At 38.6% G+C, this 22,628-nt stretch overlaps 1 long non-coding RNA gene across 1 annotated transcript; it reads left to right on the top strand.

Annotated features, from left to right (window-relative positions):
- Window positions 1–21,950: 21,950 nt before the first annotated feature.
- LOC132211402 (uncharacterized) lies at window positions 21,951–22,403 on the top strand. The gene is made up of 2 exons (XR_009447450.1): window positions 21,951–22,144; window positions 22,186–22,403. It is a non-coding gene; the product is annotated as an uncharacterized LOC132211402 (long non-coding RNA).
- The last annotated feature ends 225 nt before the right edge of the window (window positions 22,404–22,628 follow it).

Raw genomic sequence — 22,628 nt, 5'->3', positions numbered from 1 at the left:
CATTCTCTCTAAAAATTAATGGAAAAATATCTTCAAGTCATGATTAGCAACAACAGCAAAAAAAAAAGATTGATAACTGGCTGGCAGGTGAAGGCAGTGGAGCTGAAGCTGGGGAGCTGGGGAAATTAGTTGACCCATCCCCGAGTGCTCTGTTGCTAACAACAGGCATTACAGTGCAGCTTGGCCCCTCTGGCACACAGACAAGTCCTGTGGAGACAGACACAAACTGTGGATCACTTGAAGCTTCAAACAGGTTGCTGGGAGCCAAAGAAGGACAGTTTCTGACAGTGGTTAGCATCTAAGTACATCCCAGGAGGCCCAGAGTTGGTAGACAAGTCACTCAGCCTCAGATATCAGAAGAGTAGGATTAAAAAGGGAGTTTCAAGGAGGCACTAAATTCTGAGGAGATGAATGCCACTTCACTTTCTTTTCCTTATCTTATATTTCTGATTTATTGATTTGTTATAATTTTAGTTTCCATTTTTTCTTTCATATATCTAATGTTTATGTTCCCTTTTCTTGCCCTATTTTTTTCTTCTTGTTCCTGCTTTTGACTTTTTTCCTTTTCTTATTTTTTGTTTATCTGCTTTCTCTTCTATTTTCCTTTTCAATGTTTTCTTTCCTCTTATTTTCACAGTGCTTTTCTTCCCCTCTTCTTTATTATTATTTTATTTATTTCAACTCTGCCCATTCATATTTCTTTTTCTTCATCCTTTCTTATCTCCTTGTATTGTTCTTTTCTTCTATAATTCTTGTTCCTTTTCCTCTTTACTAATTATCTCCTCTTTTGTGGTTGATTTATTGTTGTTCTAGGGGCTTGTGTATTTTTTTTTTTCATTCATTTCTTGCTTTGCTGTGTTTTGTTTTGTTCTGTCAGCACCTGCACAACAGCTCACATGATGTAGCTAAGAGTGAGTCTCATAGTCAGCCAGGCTGAGAGGAGATTCCATCCACCAGTGGGACAACAACATTTAAGATCTAATTACAAAAGGGAGCACAAATTACTCACACAAGGAACATTCCTACAGCACCCAGCTCAGAAGATCTAAGAGACTACACCACTGGGTCTCACAAATCACTTACTACATAAGGCTACCCCATGAAAACTGGGAGGCATACATAGCAGTTTAAACAAATATATATAAACAACTACAAGGGGACAACAAAAATATGGAGACAAAGAAGCAATCCCAACATGTAAGAAAATGAGGAATCACCAGAAAAGGAAGTAAATAAAATGGAGACAAGCAATTTGACAGATAAAGAATTCAAAGTAATGGTTATGAGGGTGCTCAAACAATTTAGCCCACACAGCATCTAGCTGTGAAAAGCAACAGGGTTGCTGTCTATCAGGGATAGATGGCTGGAAATGCAGGCATCCTCTTAAAGGGCCAACACACAAAATTTTGTGTGCAGCTACTCACCTTGGGCTCCGGCAGAGGGATGGAAGAGTGGACTGGAGCTATGTGAGCAGTAGTCAGGTTTGGGGGTATGGGGTTTGAGCTTAGAAGATAGACATCCCAATTTCCAGTGCTGAATCATTCCTTCATACTGTAGAGGACATCTATCTCTGGCAGATCTTTACCATCCACACAGCTTTTGCCTGTGGGAGAAGCAATTGCCCCACCCTATTGGAAAACCCCTTGCCTAACCCTATGGAGTTTCTGAGGTTCATTAAGAGACTGGGAATAAAAATCAGCCTGCAGGCAGAAGCATTGTCCCCAACCTGTTGGAAAATAGCCTGAGACTAATCAAGACAGAATACCAATTGGATTTCAGGCAGAAATGGGTCTCTGGAGTCTTTGAGTCTTTGCCTGATGTAATTCTGGGCCTGGGTCTAGGAAATGCACACATTGCTGCACATCTTGTTCTTTCCAAAGGCACGCAGCCCCAGCAGATGGAGCCACAAGCTGTGGGTTGCTGACAGCTCCAAACAGGGTGCTCAGGGCCAGTCACAAACAGCTTCTGCCATTGTCCTGCACTAGAGATTGGGAATCATAGCTGATCTACTTAATATGTAGACTCAAACCTAAGAGGAAGCTAAAATGGGGGAGACAAGGAAACAAGCCCCAAATGAAAGAACAAGGGAATTCTTTAGAAGAAAAGCTAAATAAAATGGAGATGAGAAATTTATCAGATATAGAATTCATAATAATAATGGCAAGGATGAGAAAAGATATAATAACTATGAAAAAAAGCAGTGGGAAATATAAAGAATGACATAGATATAATAAAGAACACATTAGAAGGAATACACAGCAGGTTAGGGGAAGCTGAAGATCAAATTAGTGAATTAGAAGAGGGTAGAAAAAAAATCACTCAATTAGAGAACCAAAAAGAAAGAAAACAAAACAAAAAAGGAGTACAACTTAAGGGAGCTGTGGGACAACATGAAATATTCACATCATAGGAATAACAATATTCACATCATAGGAATACAAGAAGAGGAAGGAAGTGTGAAAGGGATAGAAAATGTGTTTGAAGATACAATGGCAGAAAACTTCCCTAACCTAAGTGAAGAAGAAAGTCATATAAGTTCAGAAGGTACAGAGAGTCCCAAGCAAGAAGAACCCAAAGAGGCCCATGACCAGACACATCATAATTAAAATGACAAAAATTAAAGACAAGGAGATAATTTTAAAGGCAGCAAGAGAAAAGCAATTTGTTACTTACAAAGGAGCTGCCATAAGGCTGTCAGCTGATTTCTCATCCAAAACTACAGGTCAGAAGGAAATGGCATGAAGTATTCAAGGTAATGAAAAGCAAGGATCTGAAACCAAGATTAGTATATCCAGAAAGGCCATCATTCAAAATAGATGGTGAAATAAAGAGCTTCAAAGGCTAAAGGAGTTTATCACTACCAAACCAGCACTAAAAGAAATGCTAAAGGGACTACTGTAATGAAAAGAAGAAATAGAGAAACCCAAGTAAAAATAATTAAAATGGTAATAAATAAGTACCTAATAATAATAACCTTAAATGCAAATGGATTAAATGCTGCAATCAAAAGACATAGGATAGGGAAGATATAACCTTGGTAAACATATATGCATCCAATATAGGAGCACTTAAATCTATAAAAAAAAATTTTGGAGGACTTTAAAGGAGAGATTGACAGCAATATTGTCATAGTAGAGGACTTTTACACCCTTCTGAGTTCACTGGATAGATCTTCCAAACAAAAATTGAACAAAGAAACAGTGACTTTAAATGACACAATGGACCACATAAATTTAATTAACATTTATAAAAAAAATTCACCCCAAAGCTGCAGAATATATATTCTTCTCAAGTGCACATGGTTCATTCTCAAAGATAGCCTACATGTTAGAACACAAAACAAGACTCTACAAGTTCAAGAAGTTTGAAATTATACCAAGCATATTCTCAGATCAAAATGGAATGAAATTAAAAAATAACTACAGTAAAAACACCCAAGAGCATCCAAACACATGGAGGCTAAATAACATGTTATTAAACAGTGAATGAGTTACCAGTGAGATCAAGAAATAAATAAAAGATTTCCTGGGAACAAATTAAAATGAACACATACCCCAAATCTTTGGGAAACTGCAAAAGCAATCCTGAGAGGGAAATGCATAAAACTACAGGCCTATCTCAAGAAACAAGAAAAATTAATAATAAGCTATTTAACCCTACAACTTAAAAAATTAGAGAGAAAACAACAAGAAAAGCCAAGAGATAGTGGAAGGAAGAAAGTAATAAAGATTAGAGCAGGAATAAATGACATAGAGACAAAATAAACAATATAAAAGATCAATGAAACCAAGGGCTGGTTCATTGAAAAGATAGACAAGATTGATGAACCTTTAGCTAGACTCATCAAGAAACAAAGAGGGAAGATCCAAATAAATAAAATCAGAAATGAAAGCAGAGAAATAACAACGGACACCACAGAAATACAAAGGATTTTAAGAAAATACTATGAACAAATAGGTATATGCCAACAAACTCGACAGTGCAGATGAAACTGACAAATTCCTAGAAAAATACAACCTTCCAAAACTGAATCAGGAAGAATCAGAAAAACTGACTAGGCAAATAACAACTGATTAAATTGAAGCAGTAATAAAAAACAAAAACAAAAAATACACAAAACAAAACAAACAAACTCCCAGCAAACAAAAGCCTTGGTCTGGATTGTTTAACAGGGGACTATTAGCAAACATTCAAAGAAAACTAATACCTATTCTCCTCAAACTATTTTTAAAAATCCAAGAGGAAGGAACACTGCCATCCTGTTTTTATGAGGCCAGAATTATCCTAATTCCAAAACCAAAAAAAGAGACTACAAAGAAAGAATTAAAGGCCAATATGCCTGATGAACATAGATGCTAAAATCCTCAATGAAATATTAACAACTTGGATTCAGCAATAAGTTAAAAAGATCATATGCCATGACCAAGTAAGACTTATTCCAGGGATGCAAGGCTGGTACAATATTCATAAATCAATAAATGGGATACATCACATAAACAAATTGAAAGACAAAAATTACATGACCATATCAGTAGACACAGAAAGACCATTTGACAAAATCCAATACCCTTTTTTGGTAAAAACTCTCAGCAAAGTGAGAATAGAGGATCACGCCTCAACATAATAAAGGCCATATATGACAAACCCATAGCCAACATCATACTCAATGGGCAAAAACTAAAACTATTTTCCTTAAGAACAGGAACAAGACAGGGATGAGTGCTTTCACATTCTTATTCAATATAGTACTGGAAGTGCTAGCCATAGTGATCAGACAAGAAGAAAACATAAAAAGATATTCAAATTGAAAAGGAGGAAGTAAAGCTTTCCTTATTTGCAGATGACATGACATTTACATAAAAAATGCTAAAGACTCAACCAAAAAACTACTAGATTTAATCAATGAATGCAGCATTGTAGCAGGATACAAAACTAACATGTATAAATTGATGGCATTTTTATACTTTTATAATGAACTCTCAGAAAGAAAAACTAAAAAAACAACAACCCACAATCACATTTGCTATTGTAACAAAAAAAGTAAGATACTTAGGAATAAACTTAACAAAGGAAGTAAAACACCCGTACTCAGAAAAATATAGAACATTGAAAAAAAAAGAAGAAGATATAAACAAGTGGAAGAATATACATATTACATATACATATATTGAATATTTCACAGATCTAGAACAAATACTCCAAAAATTTATATGGGACCAAAAAGACTCCAAGTAGCGGCAGCAATCTTGAGAAAGAACCAAGTAAGAGGGATCACGTTACTGGTTATCAAGCTCTGCTACAAAGCCATTGTAATCAAAACAGCCTGGTAATGGCATAAGAACAGGCATATAGATCAGTAGGACAGCACAGAAGACCCAGAATTCAATACAAGAAATAATTCTCAATTAGTATTTAACAAAGGAGGCAAAAGCATACAATGGAATACAGACAGTCTCATAAATGGTGTTTGGAAAATTAGACTGGTACATGCAAAAAAAAAAATGAAACTAGACCACCAACTTATATCATACACAAGAATAAACTAAAAATGGATAAAAGACTTAAGTGTAACTTGTGAAACCATAAAAATCCTAGAAAAAAACCACAGATAGCAAAATATCAAACATCTCACGTAGCAGAATTTTCACTGTTACAACGCCTAGGGAAAGAGAAACAAAGGAAAAATAAACAAATGGGAATACATAAAAATAAAAATATTATGCACAGAAAAAGACACCATCAACAGAATGAAAAGGGAACCCACTGTATGGAAGAACATATTTACCATCTGATAAGGGGTTAATTTTTCCAAAATATATAAAGTACTCATACATTTCAACAAAAGGAAGACAAATTCAATTAAAAAATGGTCAGATGACCTAAATCAAACAGGACACACAGATGGCCAAGAGACATATGAAAAAAATGCTCTAAGTTACTAATCATCAGAAAGATGTAAATTAAAACAATGAAATACCACCTCACACCTACCAGAATGGCTACCATCAATAAATCAACAAACAACAAGTGCTGGTGAGGATGTGGAGAAAAACGAACCCTAGTACACTGCTGGTGGGAATGCAGACTGGTGCAGCCACTGTGCAAAACAGTGTGAAGTTTCCTCAAAAAATTAAAAATGGAATTGCTATTTGACCCAGTGATCCCACTTCTAGGAATATATGCTAAGAAGCCAGAAACTACTATCAGAAAAAAATATGAACCCCTATGTTCATAGCAGCATTATTTACAATAGCTAAAATCTGGAAACAGCCCAAGTGCCCATCAGTAGATGAGTGGATAAAAATGTTGTGGTACATTTACACAATGGAATACTTTGCAGATATAAAAAAGAAAGATCTCTTACCCTCTGAGACAACATGGAGGGACCTGGAGAATATTATGTTAAGTGAAATAAGCCAGTCAGAGGAAGACAAATACCACATGTGGAATGTAATGAACAGAATAAACTGACAAACAAAATAGATGGATGCAACAACAGACTGATGATTCTCAGAGGAAAGGTGGGAGGGGGGAAGCATGAGAAATGATTAACCAAAGAACTTACATGCATATGTGAATGACCCATGGACCCAGATAATAGTGTGGTGAAGGTCTGGTGAGGGGCAGGAGGAGGAGGAGGGGGTCAATAGGAGAAACAAAGGGACATCTGTAATACTTTCAGTGACATAGTTAAATTTAAAAACAATAAAATAAAACTTTGTAGAATAAATAGATGAATGAATAAATGCATAAGTAAATAAACAAATACACTGCAGCAGAATTATACTTGATTTGTGATCGGCAGCTTTCTGGTCTTCAATCTGAGATACTCAAACACACCAATGGCCTCATATTTCATATGATCACAAACACTATTCTACCCTAAACCTTAATTTGGGGAAACTTTAAAAAAAAAGGCAGAAGGAAAAGCTTATGATTCTTTTTTTTACATATATTTTTATTGATTTTTTAGAGAGAGAAGAAGGGAGGGGCACAGAGAGATAGTAACATCAATATGAACATCATGGATCAGCTGCCTCCTGCAAACCCCCTACTGGGGATGGAAGCTCCAACCCAGGCATATGCCCTGACCTGGACCCAAACTGGTGACCTCTTGGTTCCTGGGTCGCTGCTCAACCACTGAGCCACACTGGCACGGATTATGATTCTTTAAAATACTTTATTGTACACACACGATGCCATCATCACCCCACTCCCCTACCCATCACACCTCTTGTCACAAAACAGAAATTTTGAGTAACATATTTTTCATTTTAATGCAGATCCAGCCTGTTAGGCATAGTGCTATATGTAGACTGGATTAAAGCAAGCAGTGTTATACTACTTCAGAATAGTAGATTTCTCCTGAAAAATGGAAAGTAAGCCTGATGTTTAACTCTAGTAAGAGACATGGATTAAGTTGTAAATTATAATAATTTACATCTCAAGAATATTTCCTATCAGAATATTCTTGTTGATAATACAGAGATAGCTCTGCTTAGTAAGTGCTTAAATAATTCCTGTTGAATGAACCAGACCTCATATATCATTCTTTCCTCTGAAATTCCTTGAGAATGAAAACCCTAGAACCATTGGTGGTTACACGCCCTAGCCCTCTTTGTTACAATGGCATCTGGGGGCATGAGATCACTTATTGGGTATAAGATGTTGTTGAACATTAATTGGCCACAGCTGCTTTATTGGTAAAGGGCAGAAACCATGCATTGGTTGAGTCAAGATTTGGGTTAGTCTCACCCACAATTCAGTGTCAGTCATTTGTGTGACTATAGTAGGTTCCAAAGCAATGGATGCAGGATGTGTAAGCTAGAAGGAATTCAAGTAGAGCCATCAATTCTGTTAAGCAGAGGTTTTCGATTCTACAAGTATCCTACAGCTTCTATATTCATTTTAGGTGCATATGTTACTTTGTATTTTTTTGTTGCATTCTATCTTTATATCAATATTTGCACAGGGGAAATCATGATATCTGCATGTTGCAGATAGAGAAACCAAAGTACAAGAGAGTTAGGGACCTAGGAAAGCACTGTTTACTGGCAGTGCTGCTGAAATGAGAATGCTCAGATCAATTATCACATTTCCACTGATGTTTGTTTTTCCTCAAACAAACATTTTTTCCTCACATTTTATATGCCACATGTGAGTGCTCTTTTTTTTATTAAAATTTTTTTAAAAATTACCTTTATTATGGTGACATTCTATCTAATAAAGAGGTAATATGCAAATTGACCATCACTCCAGCATGCAAGATGGCCGCCCCCATGTGGTCAAAGATGGCTGGCAGGGGAGGGCAGTTGGGAGGGACAAGGCCTGCATGGGAGGGCAGTTAGGGATGACCGGGCCTGCAGGGGAGGGCATTTGGGGACCAGGCCTGCAGGGGAGGGAGGGCAGTGGGGGGGAACCAGGCCTGCAGGGGAGGGAGGGCAGTTGGGGGGAACCAGGCCTGCAGGGGAGGGAGGGCAGTTGGGGGGAACCAGGCCTGCAGGGGAGGGAGGGTAGTTGGGGGGAACCAGGCCTGCAGGGGAGGGAAGTTGAGGGTGACCAGGCCAACAGGGGTAGGCAGTTAGGGGTGATCGGGCCAGCAGGGGAGAACATTTGGAGGGAACCAGGCCTGCTGGGGAGGGCAGTTAAAGGTGACCAAGCCTGAAGGGTTGGGCAGTTGTGGGGGACCAAGCCAACAGGGGAGGGCAGTTGGGTGGGGGACCAGGCTGGCAATGGAGGGCAGTTAGGGGCAATCAAGCTGGCAGGGGAGCAGTTAGCCATCGATCAATCTGGCAGGGGAGTGGCAGGCAAATGAGCTATTGGGAGCCAGCAGTCCTGGATTGTGAGAGCGATGTCTAATTGCCCGTTTAGGCCAGATCCCAGTCAGACATCCCTCGAGGAGGTCCCAGATTGGAAAGAGTGCAGGCTGGGCTGAGCGACACCCCTTCCCCCCCATGCACGAATTTTGTGCACCAGGCCTCTATTTGGTTAATAAGATTATATAGGGCTCAAGTGTACATTTCCAGACACATAATCTGTAATATTGCATTGTATGCCCACCACTCACAGTCAAATCATCTTCAATTACCTTATATTTGACTCCCTCTTCCCTTTACTACCCTCCAACCCCATCCCCTCTGGTAACCACCATACTGTTGTCTGTATCTATGAGGTTTTTTGCTTGTTTGTTTGTTTGTTGCTTTCAGTTTTATATGCCACATGTGAGTGAAATCATATGGTTCTTGACTTTTTATGTCTGACTTATTTTTCTTAGTATGATATTTTCAAGATCCATCCATGTTGTTGGAAATGGCAGTATTTCTCCTTTTCTTACAGTTGAATAGTATTCCATTATATACATGTATCACATCTTTATCCATTCATCTGTCTAATGACATATCATTATTTTCCATGTTTCCATGTCTTGGCCAATATGAATAATGCTAATATGAACATAGAAGTATATATACTGTATATATATATATATATATATATATATATATATATATATACATATATATATATATATATACATATATATATATATCTCGTCTTTGTGCATAAAAATGTTTTCATTTTTTCTTTGTAATAACACATCTACTTGGTAGAATTGGAAAAAGGGTGGGGATGACATTAAATAGTGGAAAATGATAAATCCTGAACTAATTTGCTGCAACCTAAAAGAAGATTAGATAAAAATACAGCCCCAAACAGAAAAAAAAACAAAATTAAAAATAAGGCACACATTCAGTACAGACTGGATTCTAATTCTCTTTCTGCCTTCTTTCTTTATTCCCCATTGTTTGCAGGCAAATAAGCAACAGAAAGGGTAATAGAGGTTTATAAATATTAATAATTAAGACAGAGGCTGCTGGAGTACCGGGCATGACTCTTACAGAGCCCAAACACAGACTCACCGAGACTCACTCTCTCTGAGTTCCAGCACTGATGTAGCAGCCCTAAAGGCACAGGGAGAAATTAAATTGTCTGGCATCAGGATGAGAGCTGGGTGTCTGGGAATGGGAGAGGGTCAGCTTTCTCCCAGACAAATGTGCTCGTAGAGGCCATTTTTTGTTTTCTGAGACCTTCAGCAACATGGCTGGCAGGTGGGTGCCACATCTGAGTCCCTGTCAACCTGGATATCACCATTCCTCCCAACCTGGTGATTCCTTGAGACCCCACCCTACCGATTTGTTGGCCCACCCAAGCTATTTCCAGTGTCTTTTCCATACAAATGGCCTGTCTTGGCTCAGGCTTCAGACTTTCATAAAATCTCTCAAACAAGAAGCATCTGGCCTGTGAATGCCCCTGTACATCTTGATAAATGGCCCTAGGTCCAGCATTAGCTGCTGCTAGCCTTTGTTCATAACTTGGCCTCTTCCGGGCACCTCTAAGCCCAGCACAAGTAGCAGCTATCTGCAAATCACGTTGTAGCTTATGCCGGTGGCCCCAGGCAAAATAGAAGCAATGGCTGATCTTGTCATGCACCTCCTGGGAGTCCCAGAGCCAGTGCATTGGGTAAACAGCTTCAGACTATGTGGAAGCACCACCCAACCACCTCCACAGGGACACACTTAAGGGGCAGAGTCATCAGGCACCAGAAACCCTCTGAAGTAAGTTATGCTCCATGGATGGGCTCTGGAACAGCTAATCCTTCAGGTTAGTCCCAACCAGTCCTTGAAGCTGATCATCCTGGGAGGATAAATTCCCCCTCCCCCATTTGTGCCAATAGCAATCAAGGCTCAACTACAACAGGTGGATGTTCATAGCCCAGCCTGGGGGAGGGGGAGGGGTGGCACACCTGGAGTGTCCAGCTTGGATGATTGAAGAGGCAGTGCCACTAATCCCAACAGAACACCTACTACATTAGGCCACTCTACAAATCCTAGTATATTAGGTAGCAGCTCTACTTAATATATAGATACAAACCCAAGGATGCTGCCAAAATTAGAAGACCAATAAACATGTCCCAAATGAAAGAACAGACAAAACTCCAGAAAAAGAACTAAATAAAATAAGAGACAAGGAATCTACTAGATGCAAAGTTCAAATCACTGTTTATAAGGATGCTCAATGAACTTAGGGGAAGAGTAGATGAATTTAGATCTTCAACTGCATACAAAAGAGCATGGAGACCATAAAAAAGAACCAGTTAGAAATGAAGGATACACTAAAATAAAAAATAATTGACAGGGAATCAACAGTAGAGTAAATGAAGCCGATAATCAAATCCATGATTTTGAAGATAAAGCAGCAAAAAACACCTGAACAAAACAGCAAAAAGAGAAAAAACATATTTTTAAAGATAGTGTAAGAAGCCTCTCAGACAACTTCAAGCATACCAACACTTGTATCAAAGGAGTGTCAGAAGGAGAAGAGAGAGAGAGTAAGAAATTGAAAACCTATTTTCAAAATTAATGACAAGAGGACTTCTTTAACATGGTGAAAGAAATAGACATACAAGTCCAGAAAGCACAAAGAGCCCCAAACTAGACAAACCCAAAGAGGCTCATCCGAAGACAGATCACGTGTTAAAGACAGAATCTTAAAAGCAAGAAAAGAAAAGTAAGGGAGCTCCCATAAGACTATGAGCTGATTTCTCAACAGAAACTTTTCTGGCTAGAAGGGATTGGCAAGAAATATTCAAAGTGATGAAAAGAAAGGACCTGCAACTAAGATTACACTACCCAGCAAAGTTATCATTTAGAAGGTTTTGTGGAAATTAATTTTTCATGGGCCATAAATGATGAGACTGATTAAGATCAGAAAGAGTACAAGAAAACCATTGGAGGGGGACACAAGCCGGAAGAGACAGGTTCAACATCTTTAGCAAATAGTGAGAAACTGAAATGTGTAATTGAAAGAACACATGGCAACCTATGAATGTGATTAGTTTTCTTTTAAAAAAGAAAGAATCAGAAAGAAGCCCAGAAAAACATGTTGCTTTATGCTTTTCTATCTTTGGATGCTTTTTTTTAACCATTATAATTTTTTAAGGTATAATAAAAAATGTTACTCAAAGCCTCCATAATTTGAAGCTATTTTTTCTTTCTCTGAAGACGCTTCGCTCTAATATGGAAACAAAGTCAGGGAAATAAAATTTGTGTTACAGTCTCCAGTCACACCCCCACCACCTACACACACCATGACCAATTCTCATTTAACTGGCTGCCAGACGCCAGCCCAAATTTGAAGAGAGTCATGAACCGGCTTCCTTGAAATGATGACGTCCTGTTTTCTGGGATGTTCAGACTTTGGTAAGAGTGGGAAGACAGATCCTCTTTAGCATTAACTGAGATATATTAACATGAACTATAAGGGCAGTGAATAAACTGCATCTCAAGTAGGCTTGAAGGGAGTTTTATTAAAGACAAAAGGTGGAATTAAAATAGATAAGGAAATTGGAGGCTGACACTGAAAATAAAAATAGCCTCACAAAATATTACTTTCCTAAATTTGGATGATACATCTAAACTATAACAAAAACTAAAGCTATATTATGGTTATTTTGTAATTGTCACTATTACAGAAGTTAAGTTTGGAAACTGGTTCCCACAGTTTAAATACTTTTCTTCGAAACCATCATCATATTTCAGTGCTGAGTTAATGCTATACCTTTGAATTCCCAACTTCCCACTTTCTTCCTTATGCCTGGAACTCTTTCTTGAATTATGTAGCTCTGAGTCTCAGTGTTGGTCTGAAGTTAAGCAAATGTCCTAATTTAAATTAGAAGTTATATTACTACCCACTCCTTAAACATAGTAAGTAGACCCAGATTTCTCTGTGATTTAGTGCTAGATTTCTAACCAGGAACATATCCTAATTTTCATATTTATCATCAATATTTTAAAGTAAACAGTTTAAATAAGTAGATAAAATTAGTTACATAGCAGAGGGTGAATTAAACGCAATTACAGGGAGAACAGAGAAGAATAATTTTGAAACCAAGGCACATTAGCTGAATGAGCTACTCTGTAATCCAGAGGTAACTATTTTCTTTAAATAACCCATTTTTTCGTGGCAACTTACTCTGCACATTACCAACCGTTGCTGTTTTTCTTTAAAAAATAACTTTTAATTACTATTTTTAGTGTATTATGAAATGTTATGATTTGTGAAAACTGGAAAATCTCTGTAAACTCTGCCTTACCTTCCACACATAAAAGAAGTGCTTTGATATTTTTACATGTCAAAAAACTAACTACAAATAAAGGATTGATTCGAGAAACAAACAAACCTATAGCTCCTAGATTATGCAGCACCTCTAAGTTCTGATTTCCCTCTTTTACAAATCTTCTTGTCTTAGATATCTCTGACTTGATTTCCAAAATCTAATGTCTAAGAAGTTAAGCTTCCCTCAAGCACTGGATTAGCTTTGCTCTGAAAAGCATTATTTGCTTGAACAAATCCCAGGCACTAAACATTAAAGAAGAATTTAGTTTGCTGTTTTGTGGATGCTGCCTTAAACAGTATATGCAAATTTCGTTTTTTGAGATGAGACATAAACAATAAAACCCCTTGTCAAGGCACTTGCATTTTTTTCCACTAGAGGTCTCTCTCGTAACGGCTTTCTTTTTGTTGGGCTCATTAATTATTTTACTCAAAGGATCAATTCTACCTTTGGACTGGAATGCTGCACTTACCATACTATGCTAGAAGAAGATATTAAACCTCCCTAGCTTGTTCTTCTCCTTGATGAGTAGATAGTATGGTGACCACATTAATGATCGTGGTCAGAATTCTATTACACAATGACTGCACTTTAGTAAAGAAGTTTGAACTTTCACCTACACTCCACAAGTCTCCAAATCTGACCACTTAAGACAATATGCTACCATAAATATGTCTTATCAACAAGCACTAAACAGTTGGCCTTTTAATTCTCCCGAGAATATCCAAGATCTGGTGCCAATTTAGATCATGTAATTACAAGCCTTAACCATTTTGCAGCTTCTCTTCTACTTTTGCAAGAAAAAAAAAACATATTGTTTAATTTGTGTATTAACTTCAAACAAATTCATATTATATCGTGGAGTTTTTGTTTCTAATATACGTTTTCTGGGGAAAATACTAATTAGGAACTTTAGTTTTTACAAAATAAATAAATAAATAAGTCTGCAACCATTAACTAATATGAAAGACCAGTAAGTTTCAATAATGTTAAACAGAAAGAATCCAAAATGAAAACTAGCACTGAGTACGTACTCTCAAAGAATAATACAAGATCGCATCCAACAAAGTACTCTAGAATGAAATACAAGGATATCAGTCACACATCCATTTAAATATTCAAAAAAAAACTCAGACTTCAGATTTCTGAGAAGTAGAAAGACAGGGCTATGCTCCTGACACAAGAAATTCAGTGGGAAAATGTGAAATGTGAAGAAGCAAAGGAGAGCCTAGCAAATCAGTTTCAGTGTTAAACTGAAGCCAGTGTGTGTCTGCATGAACAGACACAGTGGCTAAGCACAGAGCAATACTCTATAATGAAAAGGGGCTCCAGGAAGTTTGACAAGCTGAAAAATGTACTGTTACCTGGCCGGGGGAACACAGGCCTGTCAGGCAACAGCTTTGAGAATCAGAAACTATACTAGGAAGGAAGCAGAAAATAGACGATGCATTATTTAGATATTGAAATTTTATTCTGATACAAAAAGAGTTTATCGGGTACCTTTTCTTCCAACTGTAACTTATTAAGCAGTTAAATACATACTTTGTTTCAACACCACCTCAGACACATCAGTATATTTGTGATTGACGCTAAATCTACACACGCAACTGCTTCAACTACTTTAACTAAATTACTGGTCAATCAATGAAAAAAAAAATCAATGAAATAAATATGAGATTACCTGGCATATTTTAAAACTTGAGTGACTAGGTTAAAAGGATTTTTCACAAAGTTTTGGTCGCTGTGTTACTGACAGCCCCCTCCCCTAAGCACATGCAGGTGATCTGTTTGGCTGCTCAGATGGCTGACATATTAGCATAGTCAGAAAGGAGTCTAAGAGACCAGTTTTCTTTCTTTCTTTCTTTTTTTTTTTTCATTTTACAGTTGAAGAGACTGTTCAAAGAGGTTCAATGACTACTCTAGGATACCTATATAACTGCATTATTCTGGTAGTTGAGAAAAAGACCGAATTGTTTAAAAACACACAAGCAAACAAGCAGCATCTTGCTATCATCATAAACGGATAGATTCTAAAAGCTTTGAGAGTTAAGGACATGTGAATAGCATGTACTAAGAACTTATTCTTGAATATTAATTGACTCATTTTGGTGGAATGTAAAATAGATGCTGTCTTTAAGAAAACTAATTATAAAAATAGGCATTCAACGCAGGAGAGTTGTGGGTTTTTTTGTTTGTTTTGTTTTTTACCTATCAGAGGACACTCTGCCTCTAATGTTTCTGTTACTAACTTAGGGACTATTACTGGTTTCAGATAGTTCTTATTCCTTTTTATTTAACTTGGAACATTCTAGTTAATGAGGATAAATTGACCCAATCAGCCACACCCAATTGGACCAACAAAATTATCCAAAATAGAGGCATGAAGAATGGTTCTGTGTAAATGGCCCCTTTTGTGTGCCGGTTTGTTTGTTTTCATCCTCCCAGGCAGTTTGTTGTTGAAATTAGACCATGGACAAACTTGTTTGTTTCAACATACAATTCTGAAAAATTAATGGTAAACAAAAGTTGTCATTAAAATACAGAAGCTGCAAATCTGTACAAGAGAAATTAGAAGTGACGGAACAAAGTTAAATTTTTCCTTCAAAAGCATGTGATATTGCATCTTTATGAGATATTTTTCTACATATCTACCTTAGCAAGGTAAGTTGGTAAAAATTATTGACATAATGATGTTGAACATATGGGAAAAATATAAGAAATTTCCCAACTTTGAAAATTCACATTATACTATTTTTCTCAGTAACCCTTTAGGTAATAATAATAATAATAATAATAATGTGCTTATTCTACTAGTTATCAGTAGTTGAAGCAGTAACTTTTTGTTATGAGTGGATTTAAAAAAGAGATGCATTAGTTCAGATTTCTATGCAGTCTTAATAATCAAAAGGCTTTATTTTTAATATTTTGGAGTAGGGTAAAACAACCTAGATTCCTCAAAAAGCTTTTCTCATTTCTCCCCCCTTTTTATCATTTCTCCCTCTATCTTTTAATCTTAAAAACAAAATCTTTCTCCTTTATTCGCCTGTGACATTTTAGAAAGTTATTTGCTTAACTTTTTTTCTACTTCCATTTTAAATCCTGGATGAGTTTCATGAGGTCAATGAAAACTATTTGGAAGACAATGTAAATTCATTTTAGTGGTTTATAAAGGATGTGTTTCTTGATCTGTAGGTACATATAGATTTATTTTTCTTTTTTAATCCACCATGAAAATGGAAGTCTTCAGGTACCCACCACCAAATATTAAATTATAGATTGTAGTAATTCCTGATCAGAGATTTTAAAAAATGCCAAGACAATATGGATCAACGATATGTTCTCCCTCCATTGAGAAGATTGGATTTATTGCTTTAGCAATAAGCCAAGCCATCTTGGGTGGCCAGCCTGGGTGTGGGTGCAATTTATGAGACAAACCCAGAAATAGGTGTTGTTTTCCTTTTGGAAATTTGCATTTTTTTTTCCTGATCATTAAGCTTTTAACAAGTGTTTCCCTTGATGGAGTGATTTACAGGTGGTTGTTAAATTTAAATAGCATGTTATTCTGCCTGTATCAAGACTGCTCACTGATTGGATCATGCAGACATTTGAGCATAGACTTGGGTGAACTTAAGCACAGGAATTGTTGTTTTTAAAAACTCTTTGTCAGTAGCCATCTGTTACATCATTTCAATTGCTTTGTTTACAACAAATCTATGGCATAAATAAATATGAATATTGAACCAGTACAAATGCCTTGAGCAGTCAGCTTAGTGAATTATACATCAGCTGTCATCGTGAGTTGAAACAGGCCTACATATTGAGTAGCATGTTTGCTGTGCCTAATCAGAACAGCATGTAATCTGTGAGTGCATATAAGGATTTGCCAAGCCAGAATTATTTACAAGTTGCATTTTGTGTCCTGGAAAGTTTCATAAGAAGGAAAAGCTATCTGAAAAAAACCCCACAAAAACTGGAAAGCAACACATTGGTTTCAAATACAGAAATAATTTAAATCTAGAATTAAAAAAAACTGTGAACATTATACTTAATAGACATGATCAAACAGCCAAAGTTTCATGGCTCAGTTTCGATGAAAAAACGTTTTCAGTAAAATGTCTTATTTGTATAATTGTTTATGGTCCCCTGTGACTCCGGTGTCATAACATCTCTTTTTGTTACTGGTGGAAATGGGGCATCTCTCTCCCCACTGGGTGTTGGGGGTGGTGTCCTTACAGTATCTCCATAAAAAACAGTTTTCTGAGTCCCCACACAGAAAGATGGGTAACTTTTATTTGCATGGAATTATATCTCTGCATCTCCGAAGTCCCATTTCCCTTAATCCAGTCTTGGAAGAAGTGCAACTGGGGATTCAGTAGAGCGAAAAGCAAAGCCCGCGCCCAGAGTTTCTGTTCCCTGTTGGGATTAGGTCCAGTTTAGCATTTGGCTCCTTGCAGTCTATTAGCCCATTGTGTGGGGTGCACATGGCTGTGGTCCACATGGGTGAATGCCGGGGAGCCAGGAGAGTATGCCTCCTGCAACAAGAGTCCCAAGGGAACCACAAGAGCCAGGAGCCAACAACGTGAACTTGTTTGTTTAGGGCAGTGGTTCTCAACCTTCTGGCCCTTTAAATACAGTTCCTCATGTTGTGACCCAACCATAAAATTATTTCCGTTGCTACTTCATCACTGTAATGTTGCTACTGTTATGAATTGTAATGTAAATATCTGATATGCAGGATGGTCTAGGCGACCCCTGAAAAAGGGTCGTTCGACCGCCAAAGGGGTCGCGACCCACAGGTTGAGAACCGCTGGTTTAGGGGATGAAGCATCTCAAAGTTTGCACCCTTCATTGGTCAAGCCTACTCTGCCCAATGACCTGTTCTCAGGTGTTCCTGACAACCAAATACCTTCCCTAGTTCCTCCTGACTTCACTGGACATGCATCTGACCTCCACCCTGTTCAGTCCCTTCCATCAGCAGTCTGTGGGGAATAGACCTGGGGAGTGTTAAACTGCAGCTTCCTGGCAAAGCTGCACAAATTAGATGCCTATACTCTCTGGCCTTCCCTTTACTCCTTTCTTGTTATTAATAACTAAGTTAGGCCCTAGCTGGTTTGGCTCACTGGATAGAGCGTCGGCCTGGGGACTGAAGAGTCCCGGGTTCAATTCCTTTCAAGGGCATGTACCTTGGTTGCAGGCACATCCCCAGTAGGGGGTGTGCAGGAGGCAGCTGATCGATGCTTCTCTCTCATTGATGTGTCTAACTCTCTATCCCCCTCCCTTCGTCTCTGTAAAAAAATAATAAAATATATTTTTTAAAAAAATAACTAAGTTAGTTACAATGGTATCATTGCCCTCTGAGAAAAAAAGAAAAGGAACCCCTTGTAACCTTATAAAGGAGAAATGGGTGAAAGTCTCTGTCTCTATCTTCTTATAACTGCTTCGGGCTGTCAGAGGTGCACAGAGCTAGCTATCCTAAGGTTTGGGTGTTCTCCCTGGTTGAGGGGGAAGAAAAAGGGAAAGGAGTCTTTATCAGGGAAGAGGGATCATATAAAGTCCAGGTCAGTTTGGTGTCCCTGGGAGGTGCCATAGGCAATATCCAGGAGGATGACACGTTGGACAAACTGGCATCCTTGTATTCTAGAAATGGCATCCTTGACAAGAAGGTTAGAAGGAATAATTCAAAAGTGAAGAGTCATATAACAACTGAAGGTCTAGTGCAGTGGTTCTCAACCTTCCTAATGCCGCAACCCTTTAATACAGTTCCTCATGTTGTTGTGACCCCCAATTTCATTGTTACAAATTGAACATAATTAAAGCATAGCGAATAATCACAAAAGCAATATGTAATTATATATGTGTTTTCCGATGGTCTTAGGCGACCCCTGTGAAAGTGTCGCTTGACCCCCAAAGGGGTCACAACCCACAGGTTGAGAACCACTGGTCTAGTGAGAGATAAAAACCCGTGTGATAAAGGGAAAGATTAACCGACAGTGTCCCGGATTAGGCTGGAGGAGTGGCTTTCCTGGAGGCAGGTGAGTCGCACCTGTCTGAAGTACGTTTGTTCCCCATACTTCATCTAAATTAAGATAAGGAAAATATCCTAAGACTTCCCCTTAGGAGAAAGGGTGGGCCTTTTATATCTGAATCATTTGGGCAGAAAATGGAAAGCAGTTTCAAGTGAAGCCAATAGACCATCTGACTCACCCATAAGTCCAAACCATTTCAGAAGACGGCTTTTAAGTGAGACCTACATTGTGTGAGCAAGCAATCAGGTAAACAAGGACATAGGCATAGATTCTACGAAAACAAAAACAAACACAACACAAAAATAATGCACACAGCAAGTCATAAACCAGTTGTGAAGATTTCCAAATGCAAGGCTTCTGCTGGAATGAAAGCAGGCAGTGACAGTTGATAGGTTATCTGCAGTTTGAATATTGCTGGTGATGTTATCAGGTTGAAGTCTGTATGGCACATACAGAAATAGTCTTAAAAACAAAATTTTTAAGACAGTTAACTGTACTGGAGGTCAATACCCACAATTAGGCATTGAAGCACAATTTTTCTCCCTAAGATAACTCTCAGGTTCAGAGAGACTGCATGAAGTCCAGTTTTAGTTCGTCTTGATTATTTGTATACACAAGAGTAGCCATTGATCACATTGATCGCACAAATTTGCTTTCCTGGAATCTCATTCACAAGGAATTTTCAATTGAGCTTTAGTGAGCAGTCAGTGCCCCAGGCTGCTGAAGCTAAGGCCACAGATGCGATCAGGCTGTGCCTGGAATACCTGTAGGTTTGGGTTGATTCTTCAAGTTCTCGAGCTCCCCAAGGTGTCTTGAGGCTCCTTTCTGGCCACCTTTCAAGAAAGCAACCTTCATTCCTTATCTGGAAAGATTGCCATGAACCATGTGACTACGTGATGTATTAGGCCGTTTCTGAAAGTGGCTTTTGATTGGCTTTGAGAGTCAATCTCAATTCCTGAGGCTTTCTGGTGATATCCGGAATCCAGGTGTCTCTCTTAGACATGGCATTCCGGTCAACGTCTTGGTTAAGAAGACCACATAGTTTGGAACTTATTGGATTCATGCAAAGAAATGTATTGCCATAACTCATTCATTAAAAACTGCCAAATTATGGAGAGATGAGGTAAGGAGAAAATGCTAAAAGTGAGAAATTAGCATTCTCTTAATTGGCAAATATATTTTATGACCTTTCGAAACATAGTCTTTTTGATTGGCAAACACACTGACACTTTAAGAAACATACTTCCATGCAGACAGGTATATAGTAAAATTCACTAATTTAGCAAATCACAAGTGAACTGAATTAAGCTGATTGGCTTAGATAGCTCTTAGGCTCAGATAAGAAGTACTTATAAGAATCTGCATTCCAACTGATGGTCCAGATAAGATTTGTTGGAGACCAGGAATTTTCATTTTAGAGGCAGACAGCTCCACTTGACAAACCTAGAATAACATTCCAAACCAGAGTGGGCACTCTTGAGGAATGGGATTATATTATTGGTGATTTCAGGGGGGAGGGAGGGGTGGAAATCAAAGCCTCCTGGGGAGGGAGATTGGAGTGTCCCCATTGTTTTCTAGTTTCCTGTCACGTTGCCATGGCCTAGGATTCCCATGTGACTGCCACTCCCTGTCTCTGTGTTCAGGGACTCCTTTCTTGCCCCTCCTACACTGGGGCAGGGACCTTCCTGAAATGGCAATATAATTTTGGCCAGGTTTGGAGTTTTAGCAGTGTAGTGTTCATCAGGCACCATTTCAGTGGGTTTAACTCCACATGAGATGATTCTGATGGCCTCTGGACTCCACAGGAGGTTTTTATCCTTTATTATGTTGGGTAGACAAAGTCTGGCCTTTTAACTGGTTTCCAGTAGCAGGGCTAGTAACCTGTTGCTATCTCATATTTTTCTAAAAGTCTCAGTTCCGTAAGAAGCTTGGTAGCATTCCCTGTTAACTTGACTAGATAGAATTGAATATCCCGGATTCTGGGTTTAGATTCTCTTTCCAATCAATTTCCAAGATCAGGTAACAAAAACCTTTTATTTCTCTGAGAAACGATACATTTGAAGAGGCCCTCGCAGCCTCGGATTCATCCAGAAGGTTCTCCAGAAGGTCTTTTGGCTGCCCGGTCTACTTAGCATATTACACTTTTATTATTATAGATATAAGTTAAAACATAATAACTGTGTTTGCAGAAGAAACAGTATTACGAAGGAGCATAGGTTAAGCAGACTTGCAGCAGTTTAGTCCCATTGCCTTAGAACTTATGTTCCAAGCCAGAAGGCCACCAAGGGGCGGGGCTTCTGCCCATTTTAAAGATGGCTGCCACATTGGCTTCAATGACAAGTTCCGCCCTCAAGCAAAATGGCTGCCAAGGCTGAACGACAAGGTTGTGGTTCCTGCCCCATAGCGAGGAGCAGAGAGGGCAGGGCCATTGCAGCTAGTACAATTGGCTTCCCAGGGGTGGGGTTCTTGCAGCAGTTTTTTTTTTTTTTTTTTCTGCTTGCCAAGAAAAATCATCTCAGGTGCAGTATCTGAAGTATGGTAGCAACCATTTCAGGTGGAAACTGTAGTTTAACTCTAACCCTATTGTTTGGCTTAACAATATAAAAGTTACTTTGATTTTCTAAATTGTATAAATCATCCCATTCGATTGAATGCCTTATCGATTGAATAACTATTCCACTGATTGTTATCATACTGGTCTTAGAGAGTACATTCTACTGTACCTGGAAACAGGACAGCACAATTACCCTAAATTGTTTCAGTGGCCACAGGTGGTGCGTTCCAGCTGCCTCAGTGGTCCCGAGACCAGGACAGCACAATTACTCTAAATTGTCCTGACAACTCAGTGGTCGGGAGACCCGAGGGCTCTAGATAATGTGTTTCTATCAACTCAGTGATCCGGAGACCCAAAACTGTAATTTAGATAACATGCCTAAGTTTAACCCAGGTTACCCAAGGACTCTAGATAATGTATTTCTGTCAATTCAGTGACCCCGAGACCCGAAACTGTAATTAACATGCTTAATTCTGCTTCTGTAATCTGCTTTTTTGGGAGCCAGGTGCCACATTCCAAACCCTGGGATGTAATCAATACCTTTGTGATTTTTGCCTATATAAGTCTGGTTTTGCCACCATCTTATTGCTATGAGATTTGGGAATGGCCCCTCATAGTCCCGGATTGCAATAAATGTGACTCTTTAATTCGACTTCTTGAGGCGTCCTTCTGTGATTCGCGGGGTACAATACAACATATCTACTAAGGGCTTGCCCCTGGCTCCCCAGCATACAGCCAGGAGGTGGAGGGGTGCTTTGGCTGGGGGAACTCCCAAGTGGCGGGTTCAGAAGGCAGAACTCGGCCTGAGCATGGCAGCAGCTTTCGCCAGCTTCAGCCCCTAATTGAAGTCTGCCAAGACTGGCGAGCTCGGGGGCCT

This window comes from Myotis daubentonii, chromosome 10 (genome assembly GCF_963259705.1).
Source record: "Myotis daubentonii chromosome 10, mMyoDau2.1, whole genome shotgun sequence".
Classification (NCBI taxonomy): domain Eukaryota; kingdom Metazoa; phylum Chordata; class Mammalia; order Chiroptera; family Vespertilionidae; genus Myotis; species Myotis daubentonii.
The sequence above is the reverse complement of the archived record's forward strand: the minus strand, read 5'-3'. Positions and strand labels throughout refer to the sequence as shown.